The 16,782-nt window shown below is 34.4% G+C and overlaps 1 pseudogene; it reads right to left on the bottom strand.

The window, feature by feature from the left end:
- Positions 1–4,150: 4,150 nt before the first annotated feature.
- LOC116112324 lies at positions 4,151–10,909 on the bottom strand (annotated as a pseudogene).
- Between the last annotated feature and the right edge of the window lie 5,873 nt (positions 10,910–16,782).

Below are 16,782 nucleotides of genomic sequence, written 5' to 3'. Positions count from 1 at the left end.
CTCCATCTGCTCTCATGGGAAAGGATTATGTAATCCACTGAACTTCAAGATTAGTCAAATTCAAGAACAAAACAAAGACTTCATACACAATAAAATAAAAAATAATAAAAAAAAGAATGAAACAAGAATGGAAGGGAGACGAAGAAGAAGGGTAGGAAAAAAATTAAAGAAAAATGTAATTTACAATATTTAATTACTTGAAAACCCTTAACCTATTAATGTAATTACCTAAAAACCTTTGACCTATTTGACTTTGTTCTGTAGAAAATATAATCACCAAAATACCCTTTATTTATTTGACCTTCTTACACGCTATTTTAACGGCAGCGGGTTATATAATCCTTTCCCAAAACCGTGGGGTGCTTAAGATTAGCTAATCACTCGAGGAACTAATGAGTTCAAAGAAAAAAATATTGTAAAAGGCGTAGTAAATTTTTTTTTTTTTTTAATTTATTATTCTCACTTTTGTATATTTATATTTGACTTTTTAATTTTCAAACTTTTATTTTATTCATACTTATTAAGACGACCATAAATATATATTTTCAGACAAACATTTTATAAACTTAATTTAAACTAATTATTATTGATTTAATTAATATTCATCATATATTCATATTAGTACATATAATTATTCAAGTGAATATAAGTGATTGGACAACCATTTTGCGACAATTTATCAAATCAATAATTCACATAACGGGTAGAAATGAACAAAATTACGCTTAGCAAATGCGGTGAGTTATGAGATGATCAATGAATGAAAATGTTAAGCTGGGTAGAAGATAATTATTAAATAAAATAATTTAAAAGAGATAAATATGAAAGGAAGTAATAAATGGAAAAGTGTTTTTATTAAGGAATTAAAAATAATAAATTGAAGTTAATAAAGTCAAATAATGTGCCCTTGTAGATGACAATTTGTGGGAGGAAATAACGGTAAGAGATTCCTTGTAGATGCCATTAGGCAGAATTAGAAGTCTTCTTTTTCTATAACTTGGTCAGCTACTGTCACATGTGAATGTTTGGTTTTTCATTGTGCTTTGGTTTTGTAATGTGTTTGTTAATTTAATTTGTAATTTATGACATTTTTTATATTTAATTTCGGTTTTCTAATGTGTTTATCAATTTCAATTTGTAATTTATTACATTTTTTTTTTTTAAATTTGTAATGTATATATTTGAAGTGGATTTGTAATGTACAAGGTATAATGTTAATTTTTATTAGTATATATATACGAATAATTTTATTGCAAATTAAAAGAAAAAAACATTTTTATATCATTGTTTAATAAAATTTAATAACTTTAAAGAAGTTATTTTTTTCATTTTAATACTAGTTTAAAAGTCGATCAACAGTCAACTATCATTTTACTCGATCAAAGAACTAATATAATAATATTTGAAATGAGAGAAATCAAAATTTAAAACAGTGTCCTTAAAATTTGTAAACCGAAAGCATGTGGATGAAAATTAGTTATCCGATAAGGGATTTAATTTCCTAATTTTTTTTTTTTTAAATTTAGTAGATTATAATATCGAAGCACAATAATATATCAAATATTGACAAAGAAATTAGTGCACCAAAAATAAATAAAAAAAGACATGTGACACTAGTGGATCAAGATCTTAAAAAATATATATAGTATATTATAATATTATTATGAAAATCAAAGCACAATAAAAAAACCAAATGTTCACATATGTGGAATAGAAATTATATTATTAATAAAGAAGACTTCTAAATCTTGCAGATGACATCGTAGAACTACACAAATTTCTTTCCGTGATTTTCTCCTACATATTTATGTGAAGTCATAACCTAAAGGTCTTTAATTATGTTTTATGTGATAAAATTAAACAGCCCTTAATTCTGATTTTCTCTCTTTCTTTTGAATTCTTAAAATATCTCTGAATATGCTCTTCATTTTAAAGAGCATATTTTACATAAATAAAGAATAAAATTTGTATTCAAATTCAATGAACTCTTTAAATTACACTTAATAAATAAGAGAAAGACTTAGTAGGAGAGATAATTAATAATAAAATGTATAAAAACTTGTAATTTATTAAATAAAATTAAGATAGAGTGTGAAATTTGACTCTCTAGATGTAGAGAGTCAAACTCACTCTTTAATTTATATTTAAAAAATAAAGAATCTATTGAACTCTTATTTTTATGGATATACTCTTTATAATAAAGAGTTTTGATAATATAAAGAGTCATTTGGAGATGTTCTTATTTCTCACTCATGTTTAGATTCTTTTTAAAAAAAAAAAAAAAAAAAAAAAAAGCCTTTTAATTGTCAAATCTGAGATCTAGAAATGTTATATATTGTCACCAAGTATTAGAATTTAGAAGCGTCAACTACTAAAATGCTAATACTTCATATACAAATTGTCTCATATAAACTGACCTATTTTAAAATAATTTGATGACTAAAGATTAAAAATAAATCAAACCATCAAAACATGCAAAGTTATTACTCATTAAAAAACTATAAAGCCCATGTGTTTTTTGAGTTTCTTGAGCAATCAATAGAATGAGTAATGTGATAATATACGAAATAGATGTTGGAAAGATGGCTTAAACGGTAGTTGATGTGGGAACACAGTGAATAAAATAAAAATTTGAGAATATTTTAGATGCAAATTATCAAATTTTGGAGGGAAAAATCATCCAAAAAAAATTGCAACTAAATTTATTAGTCACTAAAGCAACCGGTTCTGTGACTAACAAAATAGTAGCAAAAAAATAACTTTAGATGCCAAATGTTGGAACATGTGGACAAAAAAATGTTAATCCTCTTTGCTCGACTAATGTCAATTTAGTTGGTAAATGTAGCCTTTTTGCAACTAATTCTGGTTAGTTGCTAAAAAATTGGTTGCAAAATGTCATTTTTCTTGTAGTGGTTTCATATTCTTGAAGCGAGACCATGTTAGTCTAAGAGATCCCTGTAACATAGAACCATGGCCAATCTTTATTCAACTGAAACCTTTATTTATCTTCCATAATCCGCCATCAGAATTCATTCAACTGAAGAAGGGAAAGCCTATGCTTCCCAGGTTTCCACATTCAAAAGGTAGAAATCTTGGGTTGACTCCATCTTCTTCTTGAGCCAAGGCAAGAGATAATAAAGAACAGAAGGTTAGTCACAGGAGACATTCAAAAATTCCCTAATTGGCAACAGATATGACAGCATCTCCACCAAGCATCAACTATTAATATCAGGAAATCTTTGAATTACTTCTTTTGTTATATGATTTCTGTTATAGTTTCTTCTAATTAGTTTATCCTCCGAAACAGCAGTTGACTTGGAGTCTTCTGAATTATATATCACATATTTGTGTATCTTGTTGATTTATATTTCAACTCTTGTAATACATATCTATTATATATTGTTTTCTATTAAACTATTACACAATTACAAAGAAGACTTTAAAAGCTCAGATGGAGATTGTTAAGCCAAGTGATATTTTATGGAATAGTACTTAATGTAGCTGAAAGAAGTAGGTGATTGAGCAAAAAATAATGTGGTTTAAGTCAGCTATTTTTGTGTTAACTGCAGCAAGTAATGTAGCTACAGTTAAAGTTTAAAATTCATATTTTTTGTTTAGTTAGATTTGTGTGGTCCTGGTGTAATGTTTTAGAAAAATCACTACAAGTTTAGGTAATAGTTGATGTGAAACTTTTGTATATATTTCAATTTAAGTTAATGAAAATCAAATGAACTCTTAAGCCAACTTCATTACATTCGACTCTTTCTTCTTTCCTTTACACCTTTAGCTAAAAAGCCAACAGAGATGATCCTGGTCCTTTGGCTAGATAATTGAGCAATTGACTTGGAAAGAAGACTTGTAATAGAAGAGTATACATTTAACTGACACTTAATTCTCATTAAACAAACAAAAATTGCATTCAAGAGTCCAACAGAAATATATAGTAATAATGATTATTTAGCTTTTTGGGTTGAGGTGAAGGCAAAGGAGCAAAGAAAGCCAGTGATCATTTAGTGCCTATGACCAGAACATACTTAAAAAGCAGAGGTTTTAATCAACAGAAAAACTTGAAATTTTACTAATACATCTGAAGTCACGATTCTTAGTATGAAGATATGCATGTTGATTAATACATCATTTCAGGAACTACTTAACTTAGTAGGTTAATTGAAGAATCTCTTGGGGCTGATCCCGACGAAGATAGAAAAGGCTTGGGTGGAATTTGCAAGGAATTGATGCTCCCTTCCAACATCTCCACTACTCTACTCATTGTTGGCCGGTCTGAAGGATTAGTCTATATGCACTACAAGCTCACTATAATCATCTTCCTTACACATTCTTTATCTTCTTCATTTGAAATGCCTAGCAGTCCAAGTTCTTCACCTACTTCAAGACGCTCGTAAATCCATTGCGGAAAATATAATTCACTACTATTATCAACTCCCACATTGTTATTTTGTCTTCCTCTTGTTATTTCTATAACCATCATTCCATAGCTATAAACATCTGACTTGTAAGAGACTGCTCCAAAGTTTCTAGAAAACACTTCTGGAGCAATATAACCAAAAGTCCCACATGCACCTGTCATTGATACAATACTCTCTTTCTGGGGGCAAATTTTAGCAAGACCAAAATCAAAGATTTTCGGACAAAAATTTTGATCGAGGAGAATGTTATGAGGTTTTATGTCAAAGTGCAAAATTTGTATGTTACAACCGCGGTGTAAATACTCTAACCCTTGGGCTATATTTACCACAATTTGGTACAATGTTCTCCACTTCAATTGATGATCAACCTTCAATGGATTCTTCTCTTCTATGAATTTCTAAGAGATCTATTTGACATAAACTCGTAGATGAGAGCTATTGTACGACCCTAAAAACAGAAACCTAAAAGAGTGACAATATTGACATGGGAAGTCCTACTAATGCTAGCAACCTCATTGATAAATTCTTTACCATTACCTTTGGAATTAATTAAATTCTTCACTGCTACATAGCGACCATCAGGTAGCCTACCTTTGTAAACACCTCCATATCCTCTTTGGCCAGGTTTGTGTCTGAACAAATTGGTCATTTTCTTAATATCTGAATGACTATATCTTTTAGGAGCAATGGATCCATGATTCCTTAAAAATGCCTAATGTTTTGGTAATTCTTAGTTTTCTTCATGCAGAAGACCATGACATTATGTGGTGACGATTTTTTCCATAAGTGAAAGGCCAGAACTATCAATATGCTAGTTGCAGCGATTGACATGCCTGCAATTAATTGAAGAAAGGAATTAGCTGAACACAATGATGGCAAATTGTTAAGACAATTTTGAATGGTCAATTTGAAGGGCGTCAATGCCACAAATATTTGTATATATACATAAAGAATCACTTGCAAGACTAACTGAAATAGTTCAAGTTCTAGGAAAAGGGACATGATGGCTATATTTTTAGCTGCAACTTTTGATATGTCTTTAACACGAATAGAGACCATAATACCAAGGAAATTTTCTTAGAGGAAAAGAACAATTATAACATTTTAATGGGTTCTTTATGTCAATGGACATGCAAATGATTGATAGAAACTTTGCCTCATAGTTTAGACAATTGAGAGACAATAATTCAAGCTTTTGAGTCGCCTGAAAATTAATTCTCGAGATGAATTCAAGCTTCCTGGAAAACTAGTAATAGAAGCAAAGAATAAATAGAAAGTAAATTCAATAGAATATTTGGTTAAAGAGGTATATTGTAATGCCCACATGGAGGTACGTAATTTAATTTATGTTCTTATAGCCTTAGTTGAATTTTGTTAAAGTTATTTTGAGACAAATGTGAAGAAAATCCCTTAAACTTTCATTAGGGGTAAAATGGTCTTTTCACTCAAAATTAGTTGAAAAATTGGGGAGTGAAAAGAGATAGAATTTCATGGAGAATGCAATAAAAATGAGGGCATTATTATAATTGACTAAGGGACATAGATGAAATTTCCAAGAAAGAGAAAGGGCAAAATGGGAAGGCATGTGTTAATTGTAAGTTAGTAAGGGATTTGGGTTTAGAAAACCCTTCATTTTTTTCTTCTCCACCGCTATTCCCATTCACCACTTCCTCTCAACTCTTCTTTCAATATTTCAAGAATTTTAGAGGGTTTTTTGAGTAGTTTGGGGTAGAAAGTTAATCTAAGGCATCCTAAGGTAAGGATTCTTGCTTTAGATGTGAAGTTTTGCTTATATATGTATATTGAAGTCTTATGGTTTTACTGTTTAAAGTTGTAGAGAAGAGACAAGCTATCAAAGGAAAGGAAAAGTGTTAGTGAAATCTCTCCATTACAAGGTAAGTAAATCCAACCCAAGTTGAGATTTGAGAAATCCTTTGAGTAGAAATTGAGTAGAGATTTATGTATGTATAAGTATGTTATGTTATTGAGAATTGAGTTGAGATGAATATTTGCTTTGTGGTTGTTGAATACACTTCAATTATGAAAGTGTTGTTGAGTGATGAGAATGTAGTTTGAGATGAAATTAAAAGAATTGGAGAAGTATTGTGGGAGTGTTTGTGCCGTGGGATTATGCTGATGATACAAAGGAGTTTTTCTCTCATTTTGGATGGTTTAGGAAGCAAATTGAATGATAATTAAATTAGGGTTTGTTTAGGCATAATTGTTGTTTGATGAAATGCCTACGTGAGAACATGTTACCATGGTTGCCCTGTCACAGCCGTGACTTTCTGAGTGATTTTTGAGCATCTTACAGATTGAACTGGGTTGCTAAGCTTTAAAACGAGACCAAAACCATAGCAATCCGATGTGTATAACTTAAGTTATTCCTTCTTAAGTATAACCTGTGCAGAATGACTATCTTGATGCAATATTGCATTTGTGCATTAAGTAAGAAATTTTAAGTATGAACCATCCTTATACATTAATTATGCATTGAGAAGTAGCTTGAGAAAGAGTATAGAACTTTGTGAATGAACTACTTTAAGAGTAGAGAGAATGAGAAAAATACAAAGAGCGGGTTGGTGCTTTGTGAATTCCATCTGGTAGTCACGAAGAGTGGGTTGGTGCTTTGTGAACTCCACCTGGCCGTGCCTCCAGTAAGATGAGGCCATGACATTCAAGTGAGAAAGAATAAACAGAGAATGAGTAGAATCATGAAGAGTGGGTTAGTACTTTGTGAACTCCATCCGGCCGTGCCTCCGGTAAGATGAGGCCGTGACTTACAATAGAAAATTAATAAAAAGAGAGCTGTGTGAAAGAGAAACAGAAAGAGAAAATAAATGAGACGAGAAGTGTGTAAGGAAAGAATTAAGAGAAAGAGTTACAGGGACAGACGAGTAGATGATTTACTTACTGAGCATTACTTTTGTGCTCACCCCGTTGTTTTTCTTTGTGTTTACAGGATCTAGGTGAGGACGCTGTCGGATTGGCGTCGGCAAGCGAGGAGCAATAGCTACACTGTCCACTGTTTTTGATAACTTTTTGTAAAATGATAATGTTTATATGTAATAAAAGAAAATTTTGGGCCCATCTACTTTTGTTGATATAAATGTATTTTACTTTATGTATTTCTATGAGTATCCTAGTATAAAGGAGTTATTACATATATTACCAAGTCTGATGCGTAGCTTCAATCCCAATTTCTCATCTCCTGCAGCAAATTACAAATAAGATGGCATTAGATTATCCAAATTCTTGTCAAGATTTTGAATGTAACAAAAGTCATAATAATCTTCTTGTGACAATCTGAGCTCTTCGACCTGGTAACGACTTTAATGTTTCAGCATGGAATTAAAATAAACGCACGCAGATTATTGAGCAAAAACCAATCTGTAAAACCTGGAAAACAGGACATGTTTTTAAACAGTGTTATGTAAATCCACAATCAATTCACTACTAATCACACGCACAAACCAACAGATAACACACACCAAAGAATCAAGATTACACCAATCACAAGAACACCAAATTTACCATGGTTCACCTTTCCACAATGGAAAGACTATATCCACGTTGAGTTCTAGGAATTTTTGGGGCTCACTGCACTAGGAATCAACTATTATTACAGATTACAAAACAACTCCCAAAGATTCACCCAACTATCAATCTCTAACTCACTCAAAACTGGAATCCCTAGAGAAGACCTGACCCAGTCTCTCTAATCCTGAAGGAAACACTACCCTCACCCTAAGATTACATAGATTCACAACTTAAAGCAAGATTGACAAAAACTCATAACCATAAGAGCAAAACTAATATGTCGCACAAAGAGAAGAGAAGTAGAATGCGTTACTGTTGTGAAGAACTCTTCTTTTATATAGTTTGACTTCATGGGCTAATTTTGGCTGTTAGATCTTCTTCATTTCAGCGGCTGAGATCAGCTCTCATTTGCATTGAAACGACAATGTATTTGATAAGTAGGCATCTATAGAAAACGTTGACGTTTTGGGCTTCATATATTAACAATTCTCTACCTTGAAGCTCAAAACTTTTACAACCCAGATTTCCTAAGTGCAACTAACCATCCTAAACTCCCTTCACAGCTCAGTTGTTGCCTGTTACTTGACAAACAGTAGGTTCAAGCAATGCTTGAACTTCGCAGCAGTGACAATCTTGGTACCCATATCAGCAGGATTATCTTCAGTTGGGACTTTTTTCAAGATGATCAATCCTTGGGCAACTAGATCTATGACAAAGTGAAATCTCACATCCACATGTTTGGTCCCATCATGATAGACAGGATTCTTGCTCAAGTGAATGGCGCTTTGGTTGTCTGAATAAATGGTGGCTACTCCATCAATCAAATTCACTTCAGTTAGTATTCCTCGGAGCCATAGTGTTTCCTTGAATACATCAGCAACAACCACATACTCTGCCTCAGTTGAGGAGAGTGCCACAATAGGCTGAAACTGGGATTTCTAGCTCACACAATTTCCTCCCAACGTGAAGACATAGGCAGTGGTTGATTTCCTTGTGTCTTTATCCCCTGCAAAATCAAAATCTACAAAACCCACAAGATCAAGTGAATTATATCTCTTACAGTATTCCAAACCAACATGTGAAGTGCCATTAATATACCTTAGAACCCATTTAAGAGATGACCAGTGTTCTGACCCAAGATTCGACATAAAACGACTCAACAATGACATAACAAATGAGAGGTCAGGCCTAGTGCTAATCATGACATACATAATTGACCCTATTACATTTGAATAAGGGATTTGTTCCATCTTTATTAACTCAGAATCTGTTTGGGACATTGGTGTTTACTAAGTGTGAAATGACTAGCTAAAGGCATAGATACAACCTTTGATTCAGCCATGTTAAACTTAGAAACTAGTTTTTGCAAATTGGAACTTTGAGATAATCTTAATTCAAGGCAGTTTCTATTCCTATGTATTATCATTCCTAATATCTTTTTAGCACATCCTAAGTCTTTCATGTCAAACTCAGCCTTAAGCTTCCCTTTAATCCATCTATTCTAGATTTAGATTTGCTAATCAAGAGCGTGTCATCCACATATAAGAGTAAATACTGATAGAATTTGAGGTGGGCTTGACTCCTCACCCAATAAGGCCTTTTGGGTGAAGAGTTAGGCCCAACTCTAACAAGTGGTATCAAAGCGCATATCAGAAATTGTAGACACAGCAAAGGCAGTATGAGCATCAACAAGCACATCAATATGTTCTAAATGCACATAAGAAGTTTTAGGCACAACAGAGGCAGTAAAAGCATTAGTAAAATCATCATTTGTAAGCACAACAATATTCTCTTTATTTATTAGACCATTGCATATTACAGGACTGCAAGTGTTTGAAACAGAAGACAGAATATCAGAGTTAGGTTTACACTGCTCTTAAGTGAGTTTTGGACTGAAAGGAATAGTGGTATCTAGGACATGCTGATTACAAGTATAATTAGAACAGTAAGAAGACAAGTCATTTTTTACTACATTATTGCAATGTGAAACACAATTATTCAGACTAAAGTTTTGACTGTGAGCGTTGTGAAGAACAAACAGATTTAGTGTAGGGAATATTCAACTAATATAGGCCTTCTTTAAGATCCCCTTGTAGTAACATTTCCTTGGTTGTTTGATCCTTAACAATGCAACAGTTAGCATTAAATTCAATAATTACATTATTGTCTTTTGTAAATTTTGAAATGCTAAGTAAGTTTTTGGTAATTTTAGGTACACATAATATGTTTTTGAGATGTAAACATTTAGAACGGAAATGGCTGGGTAATAGAGTGTTACTAGTGTGGGAGATGTCAAGGTGTTCATCATTGCCCACTTGAAGTTGATTTCAACCACAATAATCCTTGCTGACTTGTAGATGACTCAAATCTGAAGCTATATGGTCAGTAGCTCCAGAATCCATGTACCATATGGGGTCAGTAGGTGTGAAACCATGTCGCAGTGGCTATTTGAGAATTTTGCAAGTTTGGACCATAGTGTGCAGCAGGAGCATAATTTGAGGCTGCTCTAGAAATGCCTGAATAGTGCTTGTTGGTTGTTAGCTTGGCAAACCAAAGACACTAGAAGGACCAGCAGTATTGTTAAAACCAAAAGATACATGAATGTTGCCGGAACTTGGAGGTATATTCGTATAGCCAGCAACTCCAAAGGAAGGGCCAAACTAAGATGGTTGTTGCTTGGAATCAGGACCAGGAGCAATCTGACGAGTGTTAAGGTTTTGAAACTGTTGAGAATGTGAACCAGGTGAACCAGGAAAACCACCAACAAATTGTGAGGAAACATACTGCAAAGCTCCATTATAGGCAGCATTAAACCTATGATAACATTGAACAGCTGAATGCCCTATCTTGTTACACACTTGACAGATAAGTTTGTTCCTGTTAGCACCACGACCTCTGCCTCTTTTATATGACACATAACCAGGAGGTCTAGGAGTAAACATCTAATTACCAGGCTGTTGAAAAACTGGATTATGTGAACCAATTGAATAGGTGTCAGATGGTGTTGTATAGGTCTGATGATGGTGTGGATTACCAAGGGAATTGAGAAAAGGTACATTGTTGTTGAACAAGGATGAGGTTAGGGACCTGTCTACTGTTTGGTTTTGTGAGAAGTTTGAATTGTTTCTTGCACTTCCAGACACATTTGTGACAGCTAAATGAGTAGCATGTGTAATAGCTAGATGAGCAGAGTTGTTATATAGATCAATAGCGTTAAACTTCTCCAATCGAATTTCATACTTTTGGAGCAGAAACTATGCTTCTTGAAGCGTGACTGAATCAAATTTTCACTCCAGTCTAGAAGTAAGAGTTACTACTACAGGGTCATATTCTAGTCCTAAACCATCAAGGACATATTGTAGTAAATCCTCATATGAGATGACTAAGCCACTAGCTGATAGACTCTTATTTATCTCCTTCATTTTCTTAATGTAATCTCCAATGCTTAGATTGAATTTTTGTGTTGTTTGAAACAAATTCTTAAGATGTAGAGCACAGCTTTGGAATCATTAACAAATTCATTCTCTAAAACTCTCCAAATCTCAGTTGAGTATCTAAATTTTGACACATTACCAAACATACTCTCTGATATAGAAGCTAGTAGCTAACTAACTAAAAACTTATCTGTACGTTTCCACATAACATAGTCTGGATTGATTTTCTCAAATCTAACCCTAACATCTTCCTTGAGCTCACTTAGATCATTATCAATTGATGATTCTGCAAGAATTAAAGGTGGAGGGCAAGAAATTTTACCAAGTAAGTGATCTTCAAGCTCATGAGCCAACAGCAAACAAGATCTGCGAGCTCCAAAATCGGTAGTTGTCACGCGTGAGTTTAGGGCAGATTACTTGTAAATTGGAAGCAAGTACAGAGTTGGAACAATTAAGTGATTATCTAAGCATTTCCTCAATGCGATTAGGTAAGATTGAGGAGGAGGAACCAGGTGTTTTGGCCATTTGACGCTAGTCAAGGCCCTGATACCATGACATAATTTGAGGTGGGCTTGACTCCTTATCCAATAAGGCCTTTTGGGTGAAGAGTTAAGCCTAACTCCAATAAGCAAAGGCATATCATTATCCAAAGCAAAATAAAAGCAACTATCATATTTGCTCCTGTTAAACCCAATGCTTAAAATGAATGCATCAAACCTTTTGTACCACTGCCTAGGGGATTGTTTCAGTCCATACAACGACTTATGCAGCAAGCACATATAATTTGGAAGTCTTTTATCAACAAAACTAGCAGGTTGCCTCATATATATTTTCTCTTCTAGTTTCCATGTAGAAAAGCAGTCTTAACGTTTAGTTGCTCTAGTTCTAGGCCATAATGTGCAACTACAGACAACATAATCCTAATTGTTTTATACTAACTACTAGTGAGAAAATTTCATTAAAGTCAATGCCTTCCCTTTGTGTGTAACATTTAGCTACAAGTCTAGCCTCGTATCTAGGAGGGTCAGAAGAGTTTATACCTTTTTTTACCTTGAATAGCCATCAACATTCAACTGGTTTCTGATCTTTTGGAGTTTGGACCAAGGACCAGGTTCTGTTGACTTTCAGGGACTACATTTGTTCCTCCATCGCAACCTGCCATTTGTCTTTGTCCTTTGATCTGATTGCTTTCTTATAGCTATTAGGTTATGATATTAGTACTTCAGCTCCAGCCACCAGTGCAGTGTAGAACAGATCAGCAAAGGAATATCTTGCTAGAGGTCTGATCTCTCTACGAGTCTTGTCTCTAGTTAGCTAATACTGTGCCAGGGGTTCTTCTTGGGTTGGTTCAAAGTTCTCAGCTGGTTCACTCTTCTGGTCATGATCCAGGGCTGCAATTTCAGTTTCTTCATCTAGATTTTCTTCATCAGGTTGAATACTTGAGGGCTCTACCTCAATTTGTGTCGCTGCATTTGGTTCTTGACTCATAGGATTAATGCTAGGGGTACCTGTATCAGGGTTAGCATTAAAAATAACATCCCTACTGATTATTACTTTAACCCCTGGTGATGTTCTTTCCCATAATCTGAACCCCTTAGTTCCTTCTTGATAACTGAGGAATACACACTTTAGTGACCTAGGTTCAAGCTTCCCTTCATTTGTGTGTGCATAGGTTGCACACCCAAAGACCCTAAGATGGTTTAAGTTTGGCTTTCTTTTGGACCATCTCACCTCGGGACAAGTGAAACCTATTGCACTAGAAGGGCTTCTGTTGACTAAATATGCTGCAGTGTTGAGGGCTTCTCCCCAAAAAGTCTTGGGTAATCTTGATGTGAACAGTAAGCATCTCACCTCTTCTAACAATGTTCTATTCATTCTCTCAACTACTCTTTTTTGCTGAGGAGTTCCCTTGACTATTTTATGTCTCAAAATACCCTGATCACTATAGTACCTGTCAAACTCTGAATTGCAGAACTCTAGCCCATTATCTATGCTAAGGGCTTTAACTTTTCTGTCAACTTGATTCTCTACAAGGGTTTGCCAATTCTTAAACCTATCTAAAGCCTCATTTTTAGATGTAAGTAGAAATACCCAAACTTTCCTACTGTAGTCATCCATTATTGACAAGAAATAGCTACTGCTCCCATGAGATTTTATCTTTTCAGGCCCCCAAAGATCAGCCTGTAAGTATTCTAAGCAGTTAGTGGCCTAGTGTGTCCCCTTATGAAAACTTAACCTATGCTGCTTCCCCATTATACAAGTTTCACAAAACTTCAGATCACTAATGACATCCCTGCCAAACAACCCATGTTTGCTTAGAGTATCTAGGCCTTTTTGGCTCATATGACCTAACCTTAAATGTCATTTTTCAATGTCTGTTAGATTTGTAGTAAGCAAACAACTAGAACAGTGACCCCTACTCAAGATGTACAACCCATTCCTCTTTACCCCACTAAGTACTATGATGTTACCCTTATAGACATTTAAGCAACCATTTTCTGCCTTATAAAAACACCCAGATTCATCAAGGGTTCCTAGTGAAATCAAATTTCTCTTAAGATTTGGAATATATCTAACCTTAGTTAGTTTGACTAGTTTTCCATTATCTAGCCTCAAAGTTATACTACCAACTCCCTGAACCTTACATGCATTGTTGTTACCCATAAACACAGTCTCAAGGTCATTTGGCTCAAACTCTTGGAACCAATTTTTGTTTGGACTCATATGGAATGAGCAACCAGAATCCAGCACCCATTCCCCTATAATATCAACCTTAGACACTGTTAGGACCTCTGATTCTTCAATGCTATATTTAGTGGTGGCTAAATTGCTTTTAGTGTTGGAATGTTTCTATTTCCTAATCCACTCAAAACAATTTTTCTTTATATGACCAGTCTTATTGCAATAGAAACATTTTGGGGTTTCCCCTTTGGATTTATTAGTGTGTTTACCCTTCTTTTTATTCCTAGGGCCACTACTGTGATGAGGATTACTACCCACCTGACTAATTTCTCCCTTATCCTTAACAAACAGGCTATTACCACTCCTCTTCTAAACCCTAAGTTCTAACTCCCTAGATTTTAACCCAGCAACAATTAAATCTACACTAGGTACAGTGCCAGTGTACTGCAAAGCATTCTTTACTACCTAATATTCATCAGTCAAGGAATTTAAAAGAATCATGGCAAGGCTGGAGTCATTGAGTTCTTAATTAGTACCCTTGAGAACCAGGGTCATTTTCAAGAACTCATCAAGGTTCTCCTCAACAGTCCTATTACTATCCATTTTATACGAAAAAATGGCACCTTTTAAGTATGCTAGATTAGGAGCTTATTATAAAGAATAGAGAGATTTATGCTTACCCTAGAGGCTGATTAGGGTTTCAATCCCATCGACCTTGCACAACACATTGTCGGCAAGGTTCATGATGATTAAATTGTAGGCCTCTTCATCCACTTCGGTCTTCTTCTTCAGCTTCTCCTCCAGTCACTTGGTGGAATCCTTCTCCAGCACGATAGACACTTGTTGTAGGACAACAAAGCTTTCATCTTCTTCCTCCAACTGCCAAAATCGATCTTCCCATCATGCTGGGTGATCTCAACCCTAGTTGTACTCATGATTGAATGTGTTTGTTTTTTTTTTTTTTTTTTTTTTTTTTTTTTATTTGGCAAGAAAGGAATAAGAAATTTCGAAGATGTTAGAGCAGAGGAGGCAATTTCTTGTGGGATAGAGTTTTGTTTTTTTTTTTTTTTGTGTTTGGTGATTACTAAGTATAACCCTAGAAAAAACCAAGATTGGTCCCTCCTTCTCAAATTGATGTCTCGAATTTACAAAATTTCTAATCCTAGACTCTCCCAAGCTTGTTAATCAAGAAATCCCCAATTTATGACCAAACCCTAGATTTCAAAATCAAGAAACCCTAAGGATTGACAACACTAACCATATTCTGATACCACTGTTATGTAAATCCATAATCAATTCACTGTTAATCACACGCATAAACCAACAGATAACACACCCACCAAAGAATCAAGATCAAACCAATCACAAAATACCAAATTTACCATGTTTCACCTTTCCACAATGGAAAGACTACATCCATGTTGAGCTCTAGGAATTTTTAGGGCTCACTGCACTAGGAATCAACTGTTATTACAGATTACAAAACAATTCTGAAAGATTCACCTAACTATCAATCTTTAACTCACTCAAAACTGGAATCCCTAGAGAAGACCTAAACGAGTCTCTCTAATCCTGAAGGAAACACTACCCTCACCCTAAGATTACACAGATTCACAACTTAAAGCAAGATTGACAAAAACTCACAACCACAAGAGCAAAAACTAATCTATCGCACAAAGAGAAGAGAAGCAGAATGCGTTACTGTTGTGAAGAACTCTTCCCTTATATAGTTTGACTTCATGGGCTAACTCTAGCTGTTAGATCTTCTTCATTTCAACGATTGAGATCAACTCTCATTTGTATTGAAACGGCAACGTATTTGATAAGTAGGCATCTGCAGAAAACGTTGACGTTTTGGGCTTCATTTATTAACAAGCAGGAAAGAATCCTAGTACTTCACTGTAATTTTTTATTACCTGTTCTTTCTATCACAGAACATTCAAACTTTCCCTCCTCATCTGTTTGGCCATGCCCTTCCAATGATTTTACCCATCAACAATATAGCAACTAGTAATATTAATGTCAAATGTTCATATAACCTAGAAATTCTTAGTGTTCTACTTTTATGAGTGGCCACTTTAGAGGAGTTCTATAAACAGGTGGAAAGCATCCACTCACCATTGTCATACTAATCTTTACTAGATATGGTAATTCTACACACCTTAGAAATTCAGAGGGACTAATTTGTTATCATCCAATGCAGTTTAGCTCTTCCTATCTGAAATGCACAGGTTTCACCCAGACAAAGAATCATCGGCCACCAATTTTTCACCAGTCCAGTCTATTTCAGTGTAAATCCATCCTTCAACAACTTCACATAATCAAAATTAGTTATTTTTTCATCCCTTTCCTCTAATTAAACAGGTGCAGCACAAAAACTAAGTATTAGCAGGAAATTTTACTCTAACTTCAAATCCTCATCCCTAGGGAATAATGCAATGGAAGTATTGTGGGTTGCATACTTCAATTGGAATAACAAGTAACTATAGATTTTGTGTAACTGGCAGGAAACAGATCATTGCAATTATGGAAAAAGATTAGATTAGCATGGTAGGGACTGGGGTTGAGGTAGAAATTGAATGAAATAGAGACAGTAGCAAGAACAAAACCATAATAAAGCAAATCACAGATAATAAACACAGAGAAAATAACACGCGCGATTTACCCTGGTTTACCCAATATGGGCTACGTCCAGTCGA

The sequence above is a fragment of the Pistacia vera genome, unplaced genomic scaffold, assembly GCF_008641045.1.
Source record: "Pistacia vera cultivar Batoury unplaced genomic scaffold, PisVer_v2 Contig660, whole genome shotgun sequence".
NCBI lineage: Eukaryota > Viridiplantae > Streptophyta > Magnoliopsida > Sapindales > Anacardiaceae > Pistacia > Pistacia vera.
Note: the sequence above shows the minus strand (reverse complement) of the source record. Positions and strands in the feature narration are given on the sequence as shown.